Here is a 26,178-nt window from a genome sequence, read left to right on the forward strand (position 1 = left end):
CGCTTGGACATAATCTTTACTTACGTTTTTGACTCGTCTGCAATAACTATATATATAACAAACACGTTTCAGGTTTACCAATAACTTTCACTACAATCTTGATCTCTATCAGATCAAGCTGTTAAAAAGTCATATTAAGTAAGTGTTAACAAAGAGGGATCCTGGCCTCCCCACCAGTTCTTTGCTTTGTCTTTGTCTACTGAATGATACAGTATGAGAGAACACCGACTCTTGTTCTACTGGGGTGTTCTATGTCAAAACCTTTCAGGCTTGTACTCTATTATTCCACAGGTTCCATAATCCAAACACCTAGAACTATATACCTGTCCTTAATAAACCTCAGACTTTGGTTCTTTACATAGCTATGCTTTTGTCTTGCTATTCCTTCAGTCTGGAAGGTCAAACCTAGTCCTTTCCATCTCTCTGGCTTTCTTATTAAATAAAATCTTACCCTCTGATCAGGTATATCACCAAAAAGCCTTCGCTGGTTGAATCAGTAAGAAGGATAATGGGTATCATTTAACCATCACCCTCCCTGTCCTACGCTCTCTGTCAGGTTGTTCAATACTTTATGGTGTTCAAAGTTTATTAACCCTCAAAGTGTTATTATCTTTGCTTCACAGGTGAAAATACAAGTTTAGAGGATAAGTAATTCCTAAAGGTTATACAACTATTAAAACAAGAAAAACTCTGATCTACCTAATTTAAGAGCCCATGCATATCTAATAATGCTGTTCCCAAGATACTGCTTATCTTCTTTATAGCATGTGTATCATGGATAAACATTAGAGTCAGAACTAACCTTCCATTTACCTCGCTTCCTTCACAAACGATCTAAATGTATGAAGTGTCTCAGAAGGTAAATATATTCCTTGTCAATTAGTTTTAAGAATATCTAAGAAGATATTCCTATCTCTTAGGAATACTATGGAAGAGTGTTGGAAGTAGAGGAGGTCTCTGATTTCTGAATACTGTGACTCTATGGACTTTAATTCTTAACCAAGAAAAGACTATATTCAGCAAAGTCTGGTTATGGCTTTGGGACATTTGCTGGTTGTACTCAGATCTCATTCTTGTACTGTTGGAAAAGCAGTAAAATCAGACTGAATTTGGTTAAAAAGAATATTTTAAAATTTACTATTTTTTTTATACCTTTAAAAAAAAAAACCTAATTTCTCCATTTAAAATCTTATTTGGGGGGATTTGCAGGTTAAATTGGCAGACTGAACAGGTACATTTACTCCTGAAACTCCAATAACATTCCAGGAATGATCTTCCACTATTTCTAATGAGAAAACAGTAACATCTTAAACTGCTGTTCCCTGTATGTACTGTATTTATGTATAAATAAAAGAAAGACAGTAAGGGAGGATATAACAACAACAAAATTTTGGAAACTGAAAAGAGGATAAACAAGTGCTAACTAACTTAGCAGACTTAAAAAAAAAAAAATGAGCAGTAAGCCAGCAGAAGGAAAATGAGAAGCGACTTGAACTATACTTCAGGGGACGCCTGGGTGGCTCAGTTGGTTAAGCAGCTGCCTTTGGCTCAGGTCATGATCCCATGGTCCTGGGATCGAGTCCCACATCGGGCTCCTTGCTCGGCAAGGGAGCCTGCTTCTCCCTCTGCCTCTGCCTGACTCTTTGTCTGCCTGTGCTCTCTCACTCTCTCTCCCTCTGTCTCTGGCAAATAAATAAATAAAAATCTTTAAAAAAAAAAAAAAAAACTATACTTCAGTAACCCCCGTAAGGTCAGAAACCGGCAACCCTGTGTACTTCTTGAAGTGTTAGCAAAACGGCTTCAGAACACAAGACTGAGTGATCATTTTGTGGTGTATACAAATACTGGATGATTATGCTATATACCTGAAATTAATATACTGTTGTATGCCAATTATATTTCAATTAAAAAAAAAGAACAGGAAGACTGGTTGAAAATCTGTAGGACAATTGTTTCTCCAGATCCTCTCCCAACTCCACACACCCATAACCACTCTTACACACTAGCAAATAAACTTGAATTTTACTCTTCGGAAAGGGAAACATTAGCACAATTAAAGACCAAGGCACTGGGTTGAAAACAAGGTGATTAAGTGAACATATGCATATTAAGTGATGAGACCTCTCCAGTCATCCTCCCCTACTCAGCTTACAGAATACAGGCAAATACTTTACAGGCTTGGACTTGACAGCTGTAACTGGAAGATTCTAGGCAAGCTGAAGAGGGAAGACTTATGTAGGATAACAGTATGTTTTCCCCAATGAAAAGAGCACAAAGTACCCTACAGCGAAATCCAAAGTTAACAACCTCTATCCACACTCTATAAGCTTCCTATGTTTTCTAGTCTTCTCTTCTTAAAAAGAAGTATACGACCAAATATCATCAGACTCCCAAGCCTCTAAGGCAAATAATACATCAAAAATCAAACTGAAACAAAAAATAAGAATAAAATTTTTAAAAATCATTAATATGCTTAAGTAAGAGAAGATACCACACACATGAAACAACAGGATGCTACTCAGAGAAAAAGGAGCTCTTAGAAATTTAAGATATAGGGGTGCCTAGGTGGCTCAGTCATTAAGTGTCTGCCTTCAGCTCAGGTCATGATTCCAGGGTCCTGGGATCAAGCCCTGCATCGGGCTCCCTGCTTAGCGGGAAGCCTGCTTCTCCCTCTCCCAATCCCCCTGCTTCTGTTCCCTCTCTCGCTGTGTCTCTCTCTGTCAAAAAAATAAATAAAATGTTAAAAAAAAAAAAAGAAATTTAAAATATAGGGGCGGCTGGGTGGCTCAGTCGGTTAAGCAGCTATGAAGTTCCTCGTGGGGCTCCATGCTCAGCGGGGAGCCTGCTTCTCCTTCTCCCTCTGATGCTCCTTCTGCTTGAACTCTCTCACTCTCTCTGTTGAATAAGTACATAATATCTTTAAAAAATTTAAAATATGAAAGCAGAATATGAAAAATGAAAAACAGAAGGGCAAGATGCAGAGTTAAAGGACTCTCTCAGGAGGCAGAACAACACACAGATGGAAAATACGAGAAGTGATACGAACATGAGAGGTAAGTGTGGGAAATCCAATACTAAATAACAGTAGCCCCAAAAGAGTGACAAGAGAAAATAAAGAGGAAGTCATCAATGAAATAATTCAAGGAAATTTTCTTGCACTCCATGACTTGAATTTTGAGACTGAAAGGATCCACTGAATACCCAGCACAATGAATTAAAATAGAGAAAATGGCATCCAGTAACTTTTAACAACTTACTACCACAGGCGTATGTTTCAGGGAAAATGCTCAGTTACTGCATCATTTTTCCTTAACCTCCCTCCATTTCTCAAAGCCTTGCATTATTTCTGGACACATAACAAAGCCAAGCACATATAAACGAAGATAGTAATTTCATCTGATAGAAATGTGCATTGCCCCTTCTCTTTTCAAATGCAGGCTATCCCTTTCAGTGTTGAATTCTCAGTCCTTAGCCCAAGTAGGAAGGCCACGGATTCATTCTATCTTCTGCACGTAAACCCTTCCTGGGCCCATTTGATGTGCTAGACACTGTGTTAGGATAAAGGGATGAGAAAGCTTCAAACTCTCACCCTTAAAGAGCTTATTCACCCAGTAGGGGACACACACACACACACTACATAACAACAGAAATGTAAGAATATTGGTATGTTTGATTGACTGTTTTTAAAGAAAAGTACAGCAGGGAGATCAGACGATGGAGGGTAACTTTGTTCAGGAGGGTAATGAAAGGCTTCACGGACCAGAATGACCCTCTTCTGGATAGTGGTAAATGAGTAGGAGTTTAGCACATGGATGACAGGGGGAGATGTCAGGCAAAGGAAATATATATAAAAGCAAAAGCAGAAGGTGGGTCTCACATCAGTGCAGTGGTTTAGCTTTCCTGGCATAAAGGGCCAGTGGTAGGAGTTTGGGCATTAAGTGAAAGCAGGAGGTGAGGCTAAAAAGGGAGGAAGAAGACCATGGGAAGCCTTTGCCAAGGTTTGTTTGCTATTTTTTGCTTTAGGTTTGCTAAAGCTTTGTTGTTGCTATTATTTTTTGAGGGGGAAGGGCTGTGGAGAAATAGCCTACTGAAAACTATTAGAAGTTTGTTTGTTTTGTTTTCTTTTTTGAGAGAGCACACATGGCGGGGGAGGTGCAGATAGAGAGTGAGAGAGAGAAGCTTAAGCAGGCTCCGTCCACAGCATAGAGCCCGGCCCAGGGCTCAATCCCGGGACCCTGAGACCAGGACCTAAGCCAATATCAAGAGATGGACCCTTAACCGACTGAGCCACCTAAGAGCCGCTGAAAAATATTAAAGGGTTTTAATTAAGGGGTTGACAAGAACAGATTTATAAGGTTTCTCCCGCCCTCCCCATTGTTTTTTCACTGTAAGTGTTTACTTGAATGCCAGCACTTGAACAGGGGCTCTACCTTGGAGGCAATAAAGAATCTCTTAACAAAAATCACCCAAGGTGAAACCCCAGGGGCATTACAATGTTGTAATCAATGCCACTAGTGGCAAGTGAATGTCTATAAATGCCTCAGGGTTCAGAGGGTAGTACTGGACTGAACTAGGCCCAATGCAGTGACCATGGCTAAGTTACTAAATCTCTTTAGTGCTAAAATGAGAACAGAAAAGAATTTATATTCTGTCCACTTCAAGGATCATTATAAAGATCAAATAAAATAATGCACATAAAAAATCTTTTGATAGGGGTGCCTGGGTGGCTCAGTCAGTTTATTGTCCGACTCTTGATTTTGGCTTAGGTCATGAACTCAGGGTTGTGAGATTGAGCCTCACACTGGGCTTCGTGCTCAGCGGGGAGTCTGCTTGCAATTCTCTCTCTCTCCTCCCTCTGCCCTCCCCCCCACTTTTCAGTAAAATATCCTGACTCTCCATCTGTAAACTGTATGACTTTAGTTTTCCTGAACTTCGAAGTCCTCATGTGTAAAGTGGGGATACTTCCATCTATCTTACAGAGTGCAAAGAGGACTGAAGTGCCTTGCCAGACACGCAATGTCTGTAACAGTATCTTAACCATTTACACTGGCTCACTGAATGTCAGTTGGTCAGTTATGCAGTTAATAAGTATTCACTGAGGACATGAAGTGTACAGAGTCCTGATTAGTCAGAATTCCTAGGCAAAATAAGCAAAGCTGGAACAAAATTTTAAAATACCACCATAATGCTCATGATCAGGTCAGCTCGAGCACAGGAACAAGCACCTACAGGCTTAAAGCTTTCTCCAGAATCTCATGCAGGAATTATCCAAGAACATGTCTGACTTTCTCCTTGGCATTTCCGTGTACCCACACACATTCACAACCGTGTGTGTGTGCACGCGTGCAGAAACATTAAGACTCACTAAGGAAAAATAAATCTCTCACACTTGAAAATTAAGAACTGCACAGGCAGCAAATCTCTGGGTGAAGGTGATGCAGTGGGTTATACAAGCCAATAATTTATGTTAGGGCTTCACAAAGTGTTCGACACCAGGAAAGGAACCAAAATAAGTCCAATTACATCAATAAAAAGGTATGACTAGCTGTGCTGCCCGGGCTGGGATGCTATTTCTTGGCTATAAACAGAAATGGCTAGAATTTGGATGACTAACTAAACAGTGCAATAATACAAATAAAGCATGTTATAATAGCTGCTGCAAGATCCCCAGCCTTGGGGATCAATCAATTAATGCCTGTTGCCATATATACACAATCTCGAGGGCTTTTGTTTTTTGTGGAAAAATAGGTTCAGATCATTTCTAAACTAGCAATTTGTCTGCCTAGGTTTTGTTAAGTCTGTTATGGTTACGAGAAAATATGATCTTTAATATTAAATCATTTATGACCCTGGTAAAATATTACTTTATATTAACCAACTCTTGGGACACTTTAATTTTATGAAACATGCACTTTAGTTTTTAAAAGTATGAAAGCAAAACTGCGTATTCTTAATCTACTACATCGCGTTAACAAGCCATCAAAGATCTGGGAATATAAAGGGAAAAAATACACTGAATCTCCATCTACTTAGTTTCAAATACGAAAGGTTGCTGTCAATTAAAAACAATACACAGGTAATACTTTAAATTCTTAAATAGATAAGGAACATGTTTGATTTGCTCCCTGGATTCATGTCTCCCAATATTCCAATATTCCTGTATCTGTGGAATATTGGGATACTGGAATATTCTTCTGTGGAATATTCCCAATATTCCACAGAAGAAGGTTACCAATGTTACCAATATTCCATAGAAGAAGGTTACTGAAAAAAGCAAAAGATTATGGGAAAATCCAACAAACCCTTTACGGTAGAGGTCAGCAACATTATGGATATAATGACAAGTATTTCTGGAATACATGGTAAAAAGAACTAAAGAAGGATTATAGCTCGTGGATTAAGATGGGGCACCCACAGTTCAAAAATATGTTTTACACAGTTCCATGGCTTAAATTTTAAATTACCAATATGTAACCAGGAAGGAAGGCACCTTTGTATTACTTATTTAATTCAGATTATTTTCTTCTTAATTACTGACCTATCTGTTTTCTGAGGGAGTGGGGCTTTGACCACTCTAGAACAGCAAGGGGAAGTGGATTTTGGTGGGGCCTTACAATTTGGGGATTCAACAAGGTTGTGACACAACAGTGTGAGAACACTGGGCATCAGCAGATACATGGTATCTGGAAGGTTAGAAGGAGCTCAACAAATATATGCTAATAAATGCATTGGGAAAAGGCCTTGGAAATATAACAGTGACAAAGCTGCCTACTTTGATATTTGATCACAGGCCCGGAAACTGACAAATGCTAAAAGTGCCACTGGCTGCCACCGATATGAATAACATGAACTGCCAATGTCCAGCTCCAAGTGGTTTCCTAACAGACAAGCCGAAATACATATGATAAAGCCCCATATGTTCTGCTTTTATATTTTACTAAACTCCAATGCTGCTCAAAGTGCCAGGATACAACAAACAAGGAGCTTGTGCCAGAATATAAATAAATGCACCACCTTCCGTCATTGAGAATGTCTTCATATTTTAAAAAATTGCATCTGAGCTAAGCAGTGTGTTTACTGACCTAGCTGACTTTGGTACAAGTTCCTGTGGTCTCCCTGCACCCTGGTACAAGCAGCTCTGTGGGCTACAGATTGCCTGCAGGTCCACAGACCAAACGGAGTTGTCCTGGTAGAGAATACCTCGGCACAGTTATACCCAAAAGATGTTTTCCCTAAGAAGAATAAGTTAGGAAACAATCACCCACTATAATAGAAGAGGTCTATAAAGGAAACTAACATTTAGGATGATGATGATGATGATGATGATGATGATGATGTTCCAAGGCTTTTACATATATAATTTTATTTAACCTTTACAATTACCCTGTATTGGTAATATCACCATTCATGACTGAGGTTCAGAGAGGTGCTAAAATTATCTAAAGTCTTGAAACTAATAGAGAAGCCATGAAATGTGCCCCTGTGGCAGGGAATATAATTGGCTAATGGATCCAACTACCGTATGTTTGGATTTTCTCTGCATTCATGCCCCCTGCCCCACTTCCTGCAGGCTGCTCCCAGCCAATGACTCCCACATGTCTCACATTTGGGTGAGACAAGGGATGCCTCCAATAGTCAACTCTGCCTTGACTTCCCATCAACCTTGATGAATCTTCCTTAGAACAGAGCTGCAGGCTAAGGTTCCTCCTACCCAGTCCTCCTTCCTTCCCTTTCTCCTCCCAAGGCTCTTGGCACCTTCTTTTGCTTGCTCCTCCAATAAATCTTTGTACATTAATCACCTCTGTTTCGTGTTGAACCAAACTAAGGCAGTTAGTAAATGTAGTACTGGTCCCGACCACGTGGTTATTTGGAGGAAGAGAATGTTGGTATAGAATTAACTACAGTGGGATGCTTGGGTGGCTCAGTTGTTTAAGCGGCTACCTTCAGCTCCGGTCATGATCCCAGCGTCCTGGGATCAAGTCCCACAACTGGCTCATTGCTTGGCAGGGAGCCTGCTTCTCTCTCTGCCTCTGCCTGCCACTCTGTCTGCCTGTGCTTGCTCTCTCTTCTCTCTCTCTGACAAATAAATAAATAAACTCTTAAAAAAAAAAGAATTAACTACAGGGAGTCTAACACATTGTATTTTACTCCCACTAAAGGAATTTTGATCAAAGGAGCAAATTTAAAAGGCTGCTACTGTCTTTCTCTTTCTGCACTGAGGATAATACACTAAGAATGAAGGCCAGAAGTGGAAAGTAATGACTTTTGATAGGGAGACTAATAGAAGTGTGTGGGCTAGCAGATTTGCAAAATTGCTTCTTCTTAGTATCATTAACTTCATTTTGCCAGTTTTTAAAAAAGCAGTAACAGCAAAAACCCAAAGTATAACAAAAGGGTGCCATGTTGCCATGGTGCTGCCACAGCCCCGGAAGGGAGTAATTTATGGATTCCTCAAATGGAAAGTCACACTAGCAACTTTGCCAAATGTCTCGATTGGATATGATAATGAATGAAACTGAAGAGATATTTATTGAACCTCTATTTTGGTTAAGGCGGTATGGTGGGGAATTCATCAGAATAATTAGATTTTATACACATTGGACTATTTTTCATAAGGAACAACTTCTCTTATACCCATTCACCCACTGGAGCCTTGTATAGTACATTTAATTAATACTTTTTTGGCTGGCATATGTAAAAGGTACACAAACTCTGTATGTATTCTGAGTTTTAGATTAAAAGTAGAAAACCAAGATAACTCATAAAGTACAGGGAAACTAGAATAATGTATTTTGTTTAGAAAAGGAGATTATATAAAAGATATTAATTAACTTTAAAAATAAATGATATTATATATCTATTTTTAATGGCTACATTTTAGGGAGAGAAAGAGAATAAAAATGACAACATAATAACGAATGTCTTTGTTTCCCTCATCTTCCGTAACTTACCAGAATAAAGATCTTAGACCATTACTAAAAGCTCTGCATTTTTGTAGACTCTTAAATTCAGATATTAATAACTCCTTTATAGAAATAAATAAAAAAGCACTGATGGGAGACGGAAAGTGCATTAGTGTTCATGTTATCTCTCCCAGTATGAATTTAATGGGTATCTTAATAAGGAGAAATAAACTAATGTCACCGATTAGGAAATATATCCACTCACATGCTTTAGTCACCTCCAGTGGGACTTGATGGTGATGTCTGAGTGGAATTACTATAAAGCAAATGATGAATTAGTGTCGGGGCAAAGGGACACATAAATGTGTCCCAGAGATGAAACAATTATGTTCTGTATCACAAGTTAAAGGTCAACGCAAAAGACACTGCAGTCAGTCCTAAAGCAGGGCTAACCAATTTGGCTAAGCCCATTGCTTGGAACTTGCTGAAGCTAAGCTGTTTTGATAGCTGGGCCACAGGCTTCCTTGGCTATAATAACCTGAAAGTAACATTTACGTGTTTTAAGTCTCTTTTAATCTCCTAAATACCATGAAGTGATGTTTATCAGATTTTAAGACGCAGGCACATTCCACTCAGATGATTTCATTCTCAGGGGACCTTGTCATTACGAAGGCTTATTCAAAGAAGGTGAGGGTTCACAAGCCTTTAAGAAGAATCCTAAGTGACACTGCAAACTAAATTTTAAAAACTTGTTTCTGGCTTTGGCTCTACAAAAAAATTTCCTTTTCGTGGTTAGTTTAGTGGTCATGGTTCAGCAAACTGTGGATAAAGTGACCACTATGATTAGTATATCAAAAATGTATAAATTATGTCTCTCACTTTCTCTTCTAATTATGTACACTCAGTGCAGAGGCTTGACCTATAAGTGGAAAATGCCCAAATACCCAGAAACACATTTACTACTAGGCATTTCAAACTTCCCATATTCTTGGGCACATTTTAAAGATTTATTTGAGAGTGGGAGAGAAAGAGAGCAGACATACATGAGTGCGAGTGAGGGGGTGAGAGGGAGGGAGAGAAATCTCAAGCAGACTCCTCACTGAATGAAAAGCCTGACCCGGGGCTCGATCCCAGGAACCTGAGATCATGACCCCAGCTGAAATCAAGAGCTGGCTGCTTAACCAACCGAGTGAAACACCCAGGTGCCCTTTAGGCACATTTAAGAAAAGAGATGTATCCAAAAACTCGGTCTATTCATTTATTTGGGGTGTATTTTTATATTACATATCCTTAAAATGGTCACAAACATTGTTTCCAATTTATCTTTCCACAACATGAAGGAGAAAAAAAAGTATCAAAAATACTCATTTCAGTGGTTTATTTAGAATTCCTCCTCAACCAAGGAGTGATTTAATTACTCTAAGCCTCAGTTTCCTCATTTCTAAAATAAGGATAATAATAAAACCCTGAAAGGGTTATTATGAAGATCGGCGATGTAGAATAAAAAGTGCTTTGCATAGAGATAGTTAATAAAAACAGGCATTCTTATTCGTGAAGCTAAGACAAAGGAACTTCCAAGTGTTGTAGTTCAAAATCTTTTTTTCTTCTGGTATAGGACACTGAAATATCAAGTCCTTAGTAGCAGCAAGTATTTTTCAGAGACTATAAGAAATTAACTAAAACAGTACTACACATACTTTTTTAAATTGTTTTTATTCTATAATGTTTTCATGTGCAGATATAACATACACATAGCAAAATGCTTAAAACACATAAGTGCATTGCTTAAAGGACCATGATAGAGCCAGTCCTGGTGCTGCTTAGCACTCAGTCACGAAACAGAATGCTGCTGGGGCCCCAGGAGCCCCCATGGGCCTCTTCCTCATTATGACACAGTCACTATGCTTGCTTTTCCTACAGTTTCCAACCTTGGCAATCCAGTTTCACCTAGCTTACTTCTGAACTACACATAAATGGAGTAACACTGTGGAAATTCTCTTTTGTTTTGCTTCTTTTACTCAACATTATGTTTGCGAAATTCGTCCTTATCACTGCATACAGCTATGGCTCCATGGCTGCACAGTATTCCGTTACATAAATATATCCTGATTAATGATAAACATATTGCTGACAGAGTTTAAGCTGTTTCCAGTCTCTGGCTATTACGATTAGTGCTGCCATAAACATTCTCATATGTGTATCTTCAACTTCACTGGATAATGCCAAATTGTTTTCTAAAATGATTTTTATCAATTTACACTCCTATCATTTCTACTTTAAGAGAAACCAATCTGGGGTGTGTGTGTGTGTGTGTGTGTGTGTGTGTGTGTGTTTTGCATTTTTTTTTTTTTTTTAATCATGTATCTGTTTAAAACAAGATTGGGAAGAATCATAGAACATTACTGCTAGAAGGAAATTGAGAGATTATTTACTTCAAATCCTTATTCTAGAAGGATCTATAGCTTAGAAAGATTAGAGACTTGTCTAATATCACAGTGTGTAAGAGGCACACTGAGAGAACTCAAGACAAATACAGCAAACGCTGAAGCTAGGATGAATGTAGGGCTTTCTCGATAGATACACTAAGCCACCTTGCAAGGCGGTCTAAAAACAATGAACTAAAACTGTTTTCTGTAAAGGTGAACACAATGAGGAGAAAGACAGAAATGCTTCAGAGAGATTTTAAAAAGGTGGCAACAACATTATGTTGTAAAACAGACCTGTTAGCCTCATCACATACATAAAGACATTGAGGCCCAGAGAGAAATTTCTCAGATAACACCACAGTCACCAAACGACAAATACCAAACCGAGAACTTAACCCGTGTCCATTTGTGCTTGTGTTCCTAACCATAGTATACTGCACTAAATCTACTCAGTCAATGGAATACTGCTGTATTTTTAAAAGTACAAAACAAAATAATATTGATTTTGTTAATTTTACTAAGAAGTAATGAATACCACAGGGAAAACACATATAATAAGAAAAAAAATGTACCTAGGCAACCTCTTCAAAGCAGGAATCTTTATACCTGTCGGTGTATCATTACAATTTGATTGTAGAAGCCTAGCACTAATGGATAGATTAAGGAATGTGGTTTCTAGTCCCAGGTTCACCGAAGCATTCATCCCATTTTGAGAATGTCAAGAAACCTTACTGTGCTTTGGTTGTTACTAAAAATATATCTAATTATATATTTTATTATATATTTTAATATTATTATATATATATATATACATTTTATTATAAAAGCAGTAATGTACTCAATAAAAAAGAATCAGAAATAGATAAGTAGAAAAATTATGCAAAATCCCACAAAACAAACATGTAACACAATTTTGTCAAAATCCGAGCAGTATTTCCCCCCCTACATAAAGGGTGAATATTTATTTGGTGCCTTTAAAATTTTTATTTCCATAACTACAGCATATACATTCAACTCTATATCCTCTTTTCTTCACTAATAGCAAATGCATTTCTATACTATTACCTCATCTTCATAAATACTTTAATGACTGTGGATGCCCTTCAGTTTATTTAACTTACCCCTAGATAGCTATTTTCAGTTATGATAAACATCTTCTAACTGTATTCAAGGAGTTAGAATTATTTCCTTATGACAGAGTTTCCAAGAAGAATTACTAAATCAAAGGTGAAAATTCTTATTAAATCTACATCAGAGTCTCCTCTGTGACTCAATTCTCGATTTTGAGAATTGGTATATAAGCTTTTCATAGGAAAGCACTTTGAAGACTACAAAGCACAATATAAACACATGGTGGTATTATCATTATTGTAAGTCCATGTAATATGCACTTCTACTGACCCATTCTCTATCTGGAATGGTACTCCATAAATATCTGCTTATTTTCTACCAACAAGATCACTACCATGTAGCATACTGTTTACAAATTTTATCTTAGAGAATCATAAAATCTTTTTGATCTTGCTGTGGTAAGTCAAAAAAACCTTGAAGGTAATAATAAAAAGCAACAAACAGATTGAAATGTAAGTGGTAAAGTTCAGAAGCACAAACTCAAACACTATTAGGACTGATATGGACCTCAAAGTACATAGAGCTCAACCCCTTTACTCTTTAGATGAGATGACTAAGGCCCAATAGAAACCATTTGCCCAAGGTACCAGCAGGTAAAAAGAGATGGACTAGAACACCAACATTTCTAATTGTTGGTGCTATGTTCTTTCTATTAAACCATACCATCTACCTTTTTGGAGTCCATTGGATGACAGAATTTCATTCTTCCCATTATATCTGCCCAAGTTACTTAAAACTAAAATGCTAGCTTCAGTTGACAATATATACAGCTTTTAAACTGACAACTTACAGAAGTATCTATAAAGGCAGTGTTCCAAATATAGGACTATGATTTGGGTCTATCCACAGAGAACTGTGGGTCTGTCTTTTCTTATTCTTTTATTAAAAGATAAATTAGCAAAATATAATAATTAAAGGTTTTAAATTCTAGACTCTCAAATCAACTGTGCTATCTTCCCCTAAAAGCTAGAGATCCTAGATTTTGAATCAGAAGACCAAGGTTCAAGTTTTGGCTCTACCAGTTAATGGGTCTGTGTGACCTTGAGGCAGGCACGTTAACTTGTTCAAAGCTGAGTTTCCTTATTAACAAGAGAAGGCAACAATAATCTTGTGCCTCACAGGGTTATGGAAGATTATTAGAAATGTGCCCTGTTACCTGTACAATGCTAAACTACAAACATCATTACGATTATCTGTGTAACTATTATACCAAGCAATAGAGAAGAAATAAAAGTTTAATGCTCAAAGTCTAATCTACCAGGCTTAATCAGGAGAATTAAAGCCTGACTAAGTGTCCATTTTCATAAGGATGAATAAAACAAGAGATTTGTAATTTTTGTTTTAATACCTTGAATATATAACACATCTTTTTACGCAGTTCTAAAATTATCCCATTATGAGTTAAAAATATTATCAGTTTGCAAACAGCACGACAGAGAAAATATTGCTAAATTTGGGGGGAGCACTCTAGGAATGTAATATTCCCTGATTAAAAATGTAATCAATTTATCAATCAAAAATGTAAACAATTTATCAAACAATCAAAAATGCCCAGGTAAGGGCAACATATCATAGAGACAGTGAGAAGAGGAGTTCATTGTCCGGGGACACAGAGTACGTTATGTCATCAAGAAGCCTGAGGAGAGATATGGACTGATCCCAGCATGTGTATCTACTCTTGAGCTTTGTTCACACTCATACCTCTGTTTGGGGGGCAAGAGGGTCTTTACCCTCCCCTCTCTACTTCCCTTCCCTCTACTTTCACAGCAAACTCTGACTTGCTCTTAAAGGTCTAACTTGAATGTTTCCTTAGGAAAACATCCCAAAGAAAGTTTCATACATCTCTATCACTACTGCACACACCATACAACGGTGTTGGTTGGAAGGGGAGCACCAGGTTTAGGTTTAGGAACCAAGTCCTATTCATCCTTGTCTCCCCAGCGCCCAGTCCAGTACCTGACACAGGGTAAGTGATGAATCAGTCCTACCTGCAGCCATAGAAACACCAAGAGAGGAAACAGAAATATCATACCAGTCATAGGACTAAGATGAATGAAAAGAAACACAGACAGTAAAGAAAATGTGCTGAGCAAAAAAAAAAAAAAAAAAAGCCAGACAGTGGGAGATGGGAGTTGAGAGGCTCTTCCGAAAGCTGTCTTCATCAAGCCTTTGCCCTAATGCCAGAGAGCTTTTACATAGAAAGGGAACTGAAGATCCTAGAGAGGACTGGGGTTAGAAAGGAGGTAAAAACAGAGAAATAAAAAAGACTGACACAAGTCTGTGACTAGTAAATTCTTCACTCTTAGTTGCAAGGCCTATGCATTATTTCCTTGTATCTTATATAATTTTGGGCATTCTACAGTCTATCTATAATTTTTAAAAAGGCACATTTATCAAAAGGTACTGGTTATTCACAAAAGAACTTGAAACAACAAGTAAATATATGAAATACATGAACTTAACACTCACTAATAATCAACAAGCTACAAATCAGCATAGATATATATTTCCTCTCTTACATAAAAAAAGGTTAATAAATACACAATATGCAACAACACAGAATACATAATATTGGCAAGAGGGTAAAGAAGCACCTATATATAACTTTAAAATGTATATATTCTTTGACCCAGCAATTAAGTGTTTATCTTAAGCAAATAACTGAGCACAGGTATAATTCAGTAGAAAGATCTTCCTCATTACAAATTTGTTCACAATAGAGAAATCTTGGAAAACAATCTAAACGCCCATCAATAAGGAAACTGTTATAGTATGTCCATACAACAGAAGGCAATGCAGACAACAAAATTTTACACAACTATACTCATCAACATGAATCTATCTTCACAATATAATTAAATGAGAAAACTAGAACAAACAATAAAATGCACAGTATGAAACAATTTACATAAAATTTTACTTATTTAACTTATGTATGTATATATGCATAGATGTTTGGAAACGTGTTCATCAAAATATTACAATGGTATCTCTGAGTAGTAGAATCCAAAGTGGTTTTAACTTTTTTTCTTTAATGCTTTTCTGTATTTTAAAAACAAATTTATAATGAGACTGGATGATTTACAGGATAAAAGTTTTTTTTTTTTTTGAAAAAAGAAAACTGTTACCTTAACCTGAAACTAAAAGCTCATTTACAGTGAACAAAGTATTCTGAATATTTTCTTCCCATATACAAGGTACTCACCAAGGCAACTAAACAGGCAAATTTTCCCCCTTCTTTGCTTATTTGTAACTTGTATTTAGCTTATAATCTACTTCTATACATTGTTACCTCATTTTGTATTTGTGGAATATGGGATTTCTTTATCACAAAGTTATACTATACTTTGCATTTTATGTATTTGGCAAACATTTACTTAGCACTTACTCTGTTCTAGGCAGTATGCTAAATCTTTACAAATTATTTAATCCTCATAACAACTCTGAGACAGGAACTACCCTTGTAGGTATTATTACTATTTCCATTTTACAGGATACTGAGGCACAGAGAGGTGAATTAACTTATCCAAAATCAAATAGCTTAAGTGATGCAACTAACATTTGAACCCCTGCAGTCTACATCCATAGTACTCGATCTTAAACACTCAGCTATGAAGCATTTCTTTTAGTTCATTTTATTCTAGGATTTTGGCCTTGATAAATTATTTATCATTAGGATAATAATTTTATCCTGGAATTTTCCCTGGAAACCCACATCTGGACATTTTAAAATGCATTTCTCTAACAGGTACCCAAATTTACGTATAATAATTTTTTGATGTTCATTTCCTTAAATAGCTTATACCTAAATTATGCTTGTTCACTTAATGCCAACTAAAATCAGGCTTTTCATAGATATTATTTCTCATAATTCATTTCATGATGCTTAACCATAAAAAGTTAGAATTTAGAGTCTACCTTCTCTGAACTAAGCATTGTGTATTTCATTTCAGTTGAGGTGCGTTCTTCAAATATTTTTCTCCCAGCAAAAAATGTCGCTCCTGGTGGTGATTTGGAATAAGCTAATGCCGTTACTGAATAAGGTATTTATTTCTTTAGTTGAAGAAAATAATTTGGCAGCCTAAAATACTAAAATATGCAAAATAAAATGCTAAAGTAAATCTTTTAAAACAATTAGATAAAGGAAAAAAGAAGTTATCAAGGAAGCTAAACCAGATAAGCTGCTAAATTTATACTTAGTTCTTAGGTAGCCACAGATAAAAGGGAAACCTGTTATTTACTGTTTCTTCCTGTCTGAGAAAAAGAAACCGGCAAGTACAGTCTCTTGAACTTAGCCAGATGCTTAGGGTCTGAATTTCTTTGCTCCCCTTCAGAGGTTCAGTTTAATTAAACATAAAATGGGGACAACAATACTAACACTTCAGGGTTTTTGCAAAGAAAAAAAGAGATGATATATGTGAAAGATCTTTGCACTCTAAAATACAGGTTACAATAGCTTTATTTTTCATTTGGAAAGGTGTTTTTGACATTGGATTTCTAGTTTCAGTTTAAAGTGAGAAAAGATGTCCAATGAAGGTAAAAATAAATTATTTTGTCCTGTCAACTTATCACTCAGCTTTAAAGAGTACAGTGATCATAGCCAATATATCATTAAAAACGTCTAGTAAGGGGCACCTGGGTGGCTCAGTGGGTTAAGCCGCTGCCTTCGGCTCAGGTCATGATCTCAGGGTCCTGGGATTGAGTCCCACATCGGGCTCTCTGCTCAGCGGGGAGCCTGCTTCCCTCTCTCTCTCTCTGCCTACTTGTGATCTCTCTCCGTCAAATAAATAAATAAAATCTTAAAAAAAAAAAAAAACCCTCTCATCTGCTTAAAAAAAAGTCTAGTAAACTGGTTAATAACTAAAATTAAGTGTTAAGTAAAATTAATTGGTTAAGTGTTCTTAATAATGAACACTTAACCTATTACCTACAACTACAAAAAGGTAATACTGGGGCGCCTGGGTGGCTCAGTGGGTTGAGGCCTCTGCCTTCGGCTCAGGTCATGATCTCAGGGTCCTGGGATCAAGCCCCGCATCGGGCTCTCTGCTCGGTGGGGAGCCCCCTCTCTCTCTGCCTCTCTGTCTACTTGTGATCTCTGTCTGTCAAATAAATAAATAAAATCTTAAAAAAAAAAAAAGGTAATTATCATCCCTTTAAATACAGAATGATACTTTTGGAAAACAACTACATATATGATTTTTCTACCTCAATTAAAGCCTTTATTTAAAGAGATATAATAGATACGTCAAGATACATACATACATACACACATACATATATATATATATATATATATTTAATACACACATATATAAATAGAAGTAACTATCAACCTTAACAAGGAAAAAACAAACTTCTGGCTAATTGTTTCAGTTATTATTTACTAAACATCTTTCAATTATTATTTATTAAACATTATTTTCTAACATTTACTAAACAGTCTTCTGGCTACATTCTTTCAGTTATTATTTACTAAACATCCCAAACATGCCCTGGGAGCTCATAAAGACCACAATCAGATTTAAGTACAAAGACTCGTAACTGCATGGGGCTGGGGCCAATGCTGTTCAACAAAACCATCTTTCCTATCTCTGCTATTAAGGTAACCTTCTGCTTCAACCAGGCTGGTCTTGATATACCTTAAGTAGTGCTTCTTCTGCACCTTCATTACCCCTCCTCTCTCACTAGCCAAACACCTTAATCCTTGAATCCCAGTTCATGTGCGATAGCTTTCTACTGAAGGATTCCTTCTGCACATCAGCCTAACAGGAATGAGAAGTCAACATCAAGAATAGATGATGGCAGTTACCAGTGATTGAGTACCCTTTCTGGGGACAAATTCTGAGCTAAAACTTGACATTCACTGTTTCTAGCCCCCACAACAATCCTGCGAGGACTACCCAGCCTTTACAGATACAAGGAAATAGAGATGCAGTGAGATATTATTACATGCCCAAGTTCATCCAGACAGTCAGTGGGATGCACATCCAGGTCTGTGGAACCCTAACCCACCACAGGGTTCTACCTACCAGGAGCCAGATCTGTACCTTGGACAGAACCTCTCCTTTGATACTGATCATTGTAGGTCTTGTACTGCCCTGGGAAAAAGCTTGTGTTCAAAAAAGCAGAAAGATATAAAGCTATATCTAAGCTATATATAAAGCAGAAAGATATAATGTTACCTCAACCATGTAAGAAAAAGAAAAAGGGCTCTTGGGTAGCTCAGTTCGTTAAGTGTCTGACTCATGACTTTGGCTCAGGTCATGATCTCATGGGTTGTAAGATCGAGCCCTGTGCTGGCCTCCATGCTCACTGAGGAGTCTGCTTGAAAGTCTCTCTTTTCTTCTCCATCTGCCTGTTCCCCACACCATGAGTGCTCTCCCTCCTCTTTCTGTCAACTAAATAATAAATAAATCTTCAAAAAAAAGACAAAAAGTTTTGAGGATTTGGAAGGCAAATATGAATGATGAGATTATAGACTCTAAAAAATTCCATTCTTCTATCTTTTTCTGTACTCTAAAAAAGCTTCTATGGGACACCTGGGTAGCTCAGTTGGTTCAGTGGCTGACTCTGGATTTTGCCTCAGGTCATGATCCCAGGATCCTGGGTTGAAGCCCACTTTGGGCTTCATGCTCAGTGGGGACTCTGCTTGAGATTCTTCCTCTCCCTCTCTCTCTGTACCTCTTCCCACTCACATGCACTCTCTCTCTCTAAAATAATTAAGTCTTTAAAAAATTTTCTAAAATTGGCATATATTATTATTGAATTTAGAAAATATTTTTTAGAAAATACTCCAGGAAAAAATTTTAAAAAGATACAGAGTGTACTAACATAAGGACAGATATCTAGATTAATGGAATAGAATTTAGAGTTCAGAAATAAATCCTCACATTTATAGTTAATTTCCAACAAGAAGGCCAAGACAACTCAATGGGTAGAGAGTAGTCTTTTCAACAAAATTTTCTGAGATAATCAGATATTCACATGCAAAAGAATGAAATTGGATCTCTTAAATTCTACAAAAAAATCAATTCAGAATGGATCACAGACCTAAACGTATGAGCTGAAACTACACAGAAGCAAACCTGTGCTAAACTTTTTTAGATTTTTTTTATGACACCAAAAGCACAAGCAAGAAAAGGAAAAGTAAATTTAAAAATTGAACTTTATTGTGGTGCCTGAGTGGCTCTGTCAGTTAAGCATTCGACTCTTGGTTTTGGCTCAGGTCATGATCTCAGGGTCATGAGATCGAGCCCTACGTTGGGCTCCGTGCTCAGTGAGGAGTCTGCTGAAGGAATGTTTCTCCCTCTGCCTCTCTCTGCTCTCATTCTCTCTAAAATAAGTACTTTTTTTTTTTTTTAAATTAGACTTTATCAAAACTAGCATAATTCTCTCTAGCTCCAACCATGTCCTGGAGAATGGGAAGATTTCATTCCTTTTTATGGCTGAGTAATATTCCACCATATATATATACACACCACCTCTTCTTTATCGTTTATCAGTTGACAGACATTTGGGCTATTTCCATAATTTGGCTATTGTAGATAATGCTGCTATAAACACAGGCGTGCAAGTATCCTTTTGAATTAGTGTTTTTGTATTCTTCAGCTAATATGTCGTAGGGCAATGGCTAGATTGTAGGGTAGTTCTATTTTTAAGTTTTTGAGGAAATTCCATATTGTTTTCAGAGTGGCTAGACTAGTTTCCATCAACAACAGTGCAAGAGGGTGCTCCTTTCTTCACATCCTTGCCAACACCAGCTGTTTCTTGTGTTTTTGATTGTAGCCATTGTGTCCAGGGGACGGTTTAAATGAGTGATGGGAACTAAGGAGTGCACTGGTTATAATGAGCACCAGATGATGTATGGAAGTACTGAACCATGATATTATATACCTGAAACTAATATTATACTGCATGTTAAATAACTGGAATTTAAATAAAATCGTAAAACCTAAAAACCTCTGTGCTTCAATGGACAATATCAATAAAGTGAACAAGACAGCCTATGGAAGGGGAAAAAATGTTTACACATCATACATATGAGAAGGGACTTGTGTCTAGGTTATATAAAGTACCCTTACAACTCAAAAACAAGGATAAATAATCCAACTTAAAAATGGGCAAGGGGCCTGAGTATTTCTCCAAAGAACATATTACAAATGTCCAATAAACATGTGAAAAGATGCACAACATCATTAGCAAATAGGAAAGTTCAACTCAAGACCACAATGAGATACCATGTTGCATCCAGCAAGATGGCTATAATCGAAAATATAGAAAATAACAAGTGCTGCTGGGGATGGTAAGGAACTGAAACTTTTATACACTGCTGCTGGGAAGGTCAAATGGCAATTCTCAAAATGTTAAACAGTTACCATGTGGTGCAGCAATTCTACTCCCAGGTAAATACCCAAGAGTAATGAGAACATATGTCCTCAAAAAAACCTGTACATGAATATTCCTAGCAGTATTATACATTCTAGCCAAAAAGTGTAAATAACCCAAATGTTCACCAACTGATGAACTGATTAATAAAATCTGGTATATATCCATATACATCTTCAAATAGCTAAAATGATTTGGCCAAAAAAAAGAGGAATGAATGATACATGCTATCACATGGATGAACCTTGAATATATAAAAGTGTAAGAAGCCAATCACAAAGATCACATACTTAGGAGTCTATTTATAGGAAATGTTGGAATAGGTAAATCTGTAGAAACAGAAAGTAGAATGTTAGCTGCCTAGGGATGGGGGTCTTGGGGAATGGGGAATTTAGTAATGGGTACAGGGTTTCTTTGGGGGCAATAAAAACATTTAAAGTTGACAGTGGTGATAGTTGCACAACTCAGTGGATACACTAAAAACCATGGAACTGTACATTTATTTATATATGTGAATTATATGATATGTGAATTATATCACAGTAAAGTTTTCTTTAAAGATATAGGTATGGGACTTTAAAAAAAACGTTTCTACTACATTACTGGCAAACTTCGTAGGCAGCAGTGGGAGAAAACGGCAGTCTGACTATTAAACCATCCTTGGAATTTGTATTCTCTATTTCAAGAATTAAGAAAATAAGAACATGTTTTCTTCCCATGTGTCACACAGATTGGACTGTATGTTGAAGAAATAGACAAGAATTTAAGCTGCTGGTTGTATGCTGGCATTCATCCCTTCTAAATAGCTGAGCACAGTAGGCCCCAAGAGTAGTCAGGTTGTAGAGAAAGACCATGTCCTTGGCAGAACAGAGGTTTCCAACTGTTTTTGGAAGGAGAGTCTACTTTTACTTTCTATGAAGTCTTAAAATAACCTGAGGGGGAAGAGAGGTAAGAGAGTGAAAGGAAGAGCGGTCATGAAGTCCCCGCATTCTAGACCTGGTTCTTCTGTTGAGCTCTTGCTCTCAGGCTTCCCATCCACAAAAGGCAGATCACGGTCTGTGACCTATTTACCTCATAGGATTGTAAGAAGACCCACATTTTTTAAAAAATTTAAAAAAGAAATAAAGAAATAAACGTCAGTGGGATATAGCCAGATTGACATCTGGAGATTTGGTCTTGATTTGTTTGCCATTTAATAGTTTTGTCGTCCTCTGGAAGTTAGTGTAGTAGCAGCTCAATTTCTTATCTCTAAAGACAGACCCGGTCAACTGCTTCAATGAGCATGAAATGTGATAAAGAAGTAAAAGTATAATAAAAAGCTACATTACATTCAGAACAAATGTAAATCATCATTAATATTTGTAAACTAGATCCTCAAAAAGTATTACTGTTAAGTCCCTGAGCTTTCTAGAAAGGAGTGAAAAGGCCTGGCTTAAGAAATGTCAAAGGCAATTAGGAAAGAGCCCACTGATAGTTCCTGGCCATGAACTGAACATACTGATGGACTTGTACTGAACATATTACCAGAATTTAACTGTTAAGTCTCTTATATCATGTTCCAAATTTAGGAAACAGACTATGAGCAATTCAATTGTTTTGTAGGAAATCTGGATGGCCACCTTCTCTATGACAGCAGTTCTTAAACCTTTTGGTCTCAAGATTTCTACATTTTTTCAAATTACTGAGGACGTTAAAGAACTTTCTTTTTATATGGGTCATTTATACTAATGTTTACCATATTAGAAGTTACTTTTAAATATTTAATTCATTTAAAAATAACAACAGACAGGCACCAGGGTGGCTCACCCGGCTAAGAGTCTGCCTTTGGCTCAGGTCATGATCCCAAGATCCTGGGATTGAGCCCTGCGTCAGGCTCCCTGCTAAGCGAGAAGCCTGCTTTTCCCTCTCCCTCTGCCTGCCCGCTCTGCCTGCTTGTGCTCTCTATCGCTCTGTTAAATAAATAAATAAATAAAATATTTAAATACACATATAATTAATATGAAACACTGTTTTAGTTTTAGGTGTACAACATAACGACTGGATAAGTATATAATTTGCAAAATGATCATCACAATTAGTCTAGTCATTCATCACCTTATAGTTACTAATTTTTTTTCTCAAGGTGAGAAGTTTCTTAGGGTGAGAATTTTAAGATATATGGACGGCCTCTGACGAACAGTGATTTATTTGACTAACGATTTTTTGATGGTGTGGGTTATAGATGGAGTGAAATTAATACACATTCACGAGGCCGGTGATAGGTGGTACAATCCTCTCTCACGATGCTGGGCAGCAGTGGAGAGCTACAACTCTGTCAGCCATGTGACCACAACGGTAAGCAACTGATGCCTTCACAACCATTTTGTCCCCATAAAACCATTCTGTCACTTTCAGTAGAGTATTCAATAAATTACATGAGATATTCAATACTTTATTACAAAATGCGCTTTGTGTTAGATGATTTTGCCCAACTGTAGGCTAACGAAAGTGTTCTGAGTATGTTTAACGTAGGCCAGGCTAAGCTATGACATTCAGTCAGTTAGTAGTATTAAATACATTTTTGACATGGTATTTTTAACTTACAAAGGATAATGGTAATCAGAATATAAGCCCACCACAAGTCAAATATCTGTACTTTCTTAGTAACTTTTTTAAAAAAGATTTTATTTATTTATTTGAGAGATAACAACAGAGATAGTGAGAGAGTGCATGAGGTGAGGAGGAGAAGCAGGCTCCCCGCTGAGCAGGGAGCTCTACAGACTTCCAGCTCCATCCCAGGATGCTGGGACCATGACCTGAGCTGAAGGCAGACATTTAACTGACTGAGCTACCCAGGCACCCTTCTTGGCAACTTAAAATATACGACACAGTATTATTAACTGTAGTTACCATGCTATACATTATATCCCCAGGACTTATTTGCTTTATAACTGGAAGTTGGGCTTTTTGACTATTTTCAGACATTTTATTCACTCCTTAATGCCCCCAGCTCTGGCAACCCCTGAACAGTCTCCGTACCTGAGTTCGATTTTTGTTTTAAGATTCCACATATAAATGAGATCATTTAGCACTTGTCTTTCTCTACCTGACTTGTTTCACTTAGCACAATGCCCTCAAGATCCATCCATTTGTTGCAAATGGCAGGATTTACTTCTTTTATTATGGCTGAATAATTTTCCAGGGAATGTGTGTGTGTGTGTACACATACCATACTTTTTTTTATCCCTCCATCCACTGATGGACATTTAAACTGTTTACATATCTGAGCTACTGCAGATAATGCAACAGTGAATATGTGGGTGAAGACATCTTTTAGACTTAGTGTTTTCATTTCCTTCGGTTAAATACCCAGAAGTGGAATTGTTACACCATATGATAGCTCTATTTTGAATTTCTTGAGGAACCTCCACATTGTTTTCCATTTTGTCTGCACCAATTTATATTCCTGCCAACAGTACACAAATGTTTCCTTTTCTCCGTATCCTTGCCAACACTGGCTAATTTTTGTGTTTGGATAATAGTGAGGTGATATTTCATCATGGTATTGATTTGCATTTCCCTGAGGATCAGGGATGTTTAGCACCAACCATCATACATTTTAAATCTGTTCAGTTCTCTCCATCTCTATCCCTACTATCCTAGTCTGAGCTACCAACAACCCTCATTAGGTCTTTTGAGACAGCCACCTCAGTGGTATCTTAGTTCTATTCTACTTCTTTATAATTCATGAGAGAAGGAAGAACAATCTTTGAAAAAATAAATCAAGCCACTATCCTGCTTTAATTATTCATTGGCTTCCCTTTGTATTTAGAATTAAATTCAAACTCTTTATAATCTTTCAGGCCTTATAGGATATACTCCCTGGTTACCTCTCTCCTTACTTACTATACTCCTATCACATTAGCCATCTACACAAGCTCTTTCCTACATCAGGGATTGGGCACTCATTGCTCCCATGACCTTAATTTATTATTTCCTAGCTCTTTGCATGGCTGGTTCCTTGTCATCTCCATGTTTTAACTCAATATTGCTTCCTCAATAAGGCTTATTTGACAATGTTATCTGCAGGTCCCTCTCTCCAGTTATGTGCCATTATATCGCCTAGCTGATTTCTATTATAGCACTTAACACAATCTAAGAATATTTTGTTTACTGTCTTTTCATTAGCTTATAAGTTCAATGAGTTTTTTTTTTTAAAAAAAGCTTTATTCTGATATAGCTCACCTACCATAACATTCACCATTGTGAAGTGTATAATCCAATGTATTTAATATATTATTATTATCTTTAATTACGGTAAAATATATTACATAAAATGTGTCATTTGGGCCATTTAAAAACCATTTTTAAGTGTATAATTCAGTGGCATTATCATTATATTCACAATGTTATGGAACTATCAACACTATCTTCTTCTAAAATTTTTTCATCACCCCAGACAGAAACTGTTACAGAGGTAAGTAATAACTCTCCCATTTCCCCCTTTCCCAGCTCCTAGTAACCTCCAACTTCTATGTATTTGCCTAGTTCTGATAATTCATATAAGTGGAGCCATACAGTATCTGAGTTTTTGTACCTGGCTTATTTAGGAGACAGAGATCTTATGTGTCTTACTCACTGTTCTTTTTTTTTTTTTTTTTTTTTTTTTAAGATTTTATTTATTTATTTGAGAGAGAGAAAATGAGAAAGAGAGGGAGAGAGCATGAGAAGGGGTGGATCAGAGGGAGAAGCAGACTCCATGCTGAGCAGGGAGCCTGATGTGGGACCCGATCCCAGGACTCCAGAATCATGACCTGAGCTGAAGGCAGGTGCTTAACCAACTGAGCCACCAGGCGTCCCCTTATTCACTGTTCTCACTCCGAATATACAGCACATGGTAGATGCACAAAAATACTTGTTGACTCAATTCATAATTTGAAGCAAGTCACAATTCTTTGGGATCTGTTTCTTAACTGTGTATAACCATTCATTTATTCATTCAACATTCTTTTGAGAGTTTACAGTTTTAAGCATCATGCTTACTCACTGAAATATCATAATGTGTGAAATAGCTGTCTCTGCTCAATGAACATTCAGTTTCTTTCCTATATGGGAACGTCATCTTCTTTGACTCTGTGTACTTTTAGGATGGAAATACAGTGGACTGTTGACCAATGCAAGGGTTAGGGATGCTGACTGCGCACTCAGATGAAAACTGTCTCTAACTTTTGACTCCCCAAAACCTAACTACTAATTGCCTCCTGCTGACTGGAAAGCTTACCAATAATACAACCAGTTGATTAATACATATTCTGTATATGTATTACATACTGTGTGCTTGCTCTTACAATATG

General features: G+C 37.1%; 1 protein-coding gene across 4 annotated transcripts in view; it reads right to left on the reverse strand.

The window, feature by feature from the left end:
• UVRAG (UV radiation resistance associated) overlaps positions 1-26,178 on the reverse strand; it is a 309,934-nt gene that overhangs the window by 48,721 nt on the left and 235,035 nt on the right. The gene's annotated exons all lie outside the window — the stretch shown is intronic.

The sequence above is a fragment of the Mustela lutreola genome, chromosome 1, assembly GCF_030435805.1.
Source record: "Mustela lutreola isolate mMusLut2 chromosome 1, mMusLut2.pri, whole genome shotgun sequence".
Lineage (NCBI taxonomy): Eukaryota > Metazoa > Chordata > Mammalia > Carnivora > Mustelidae > Mustela > Mustela lutreola.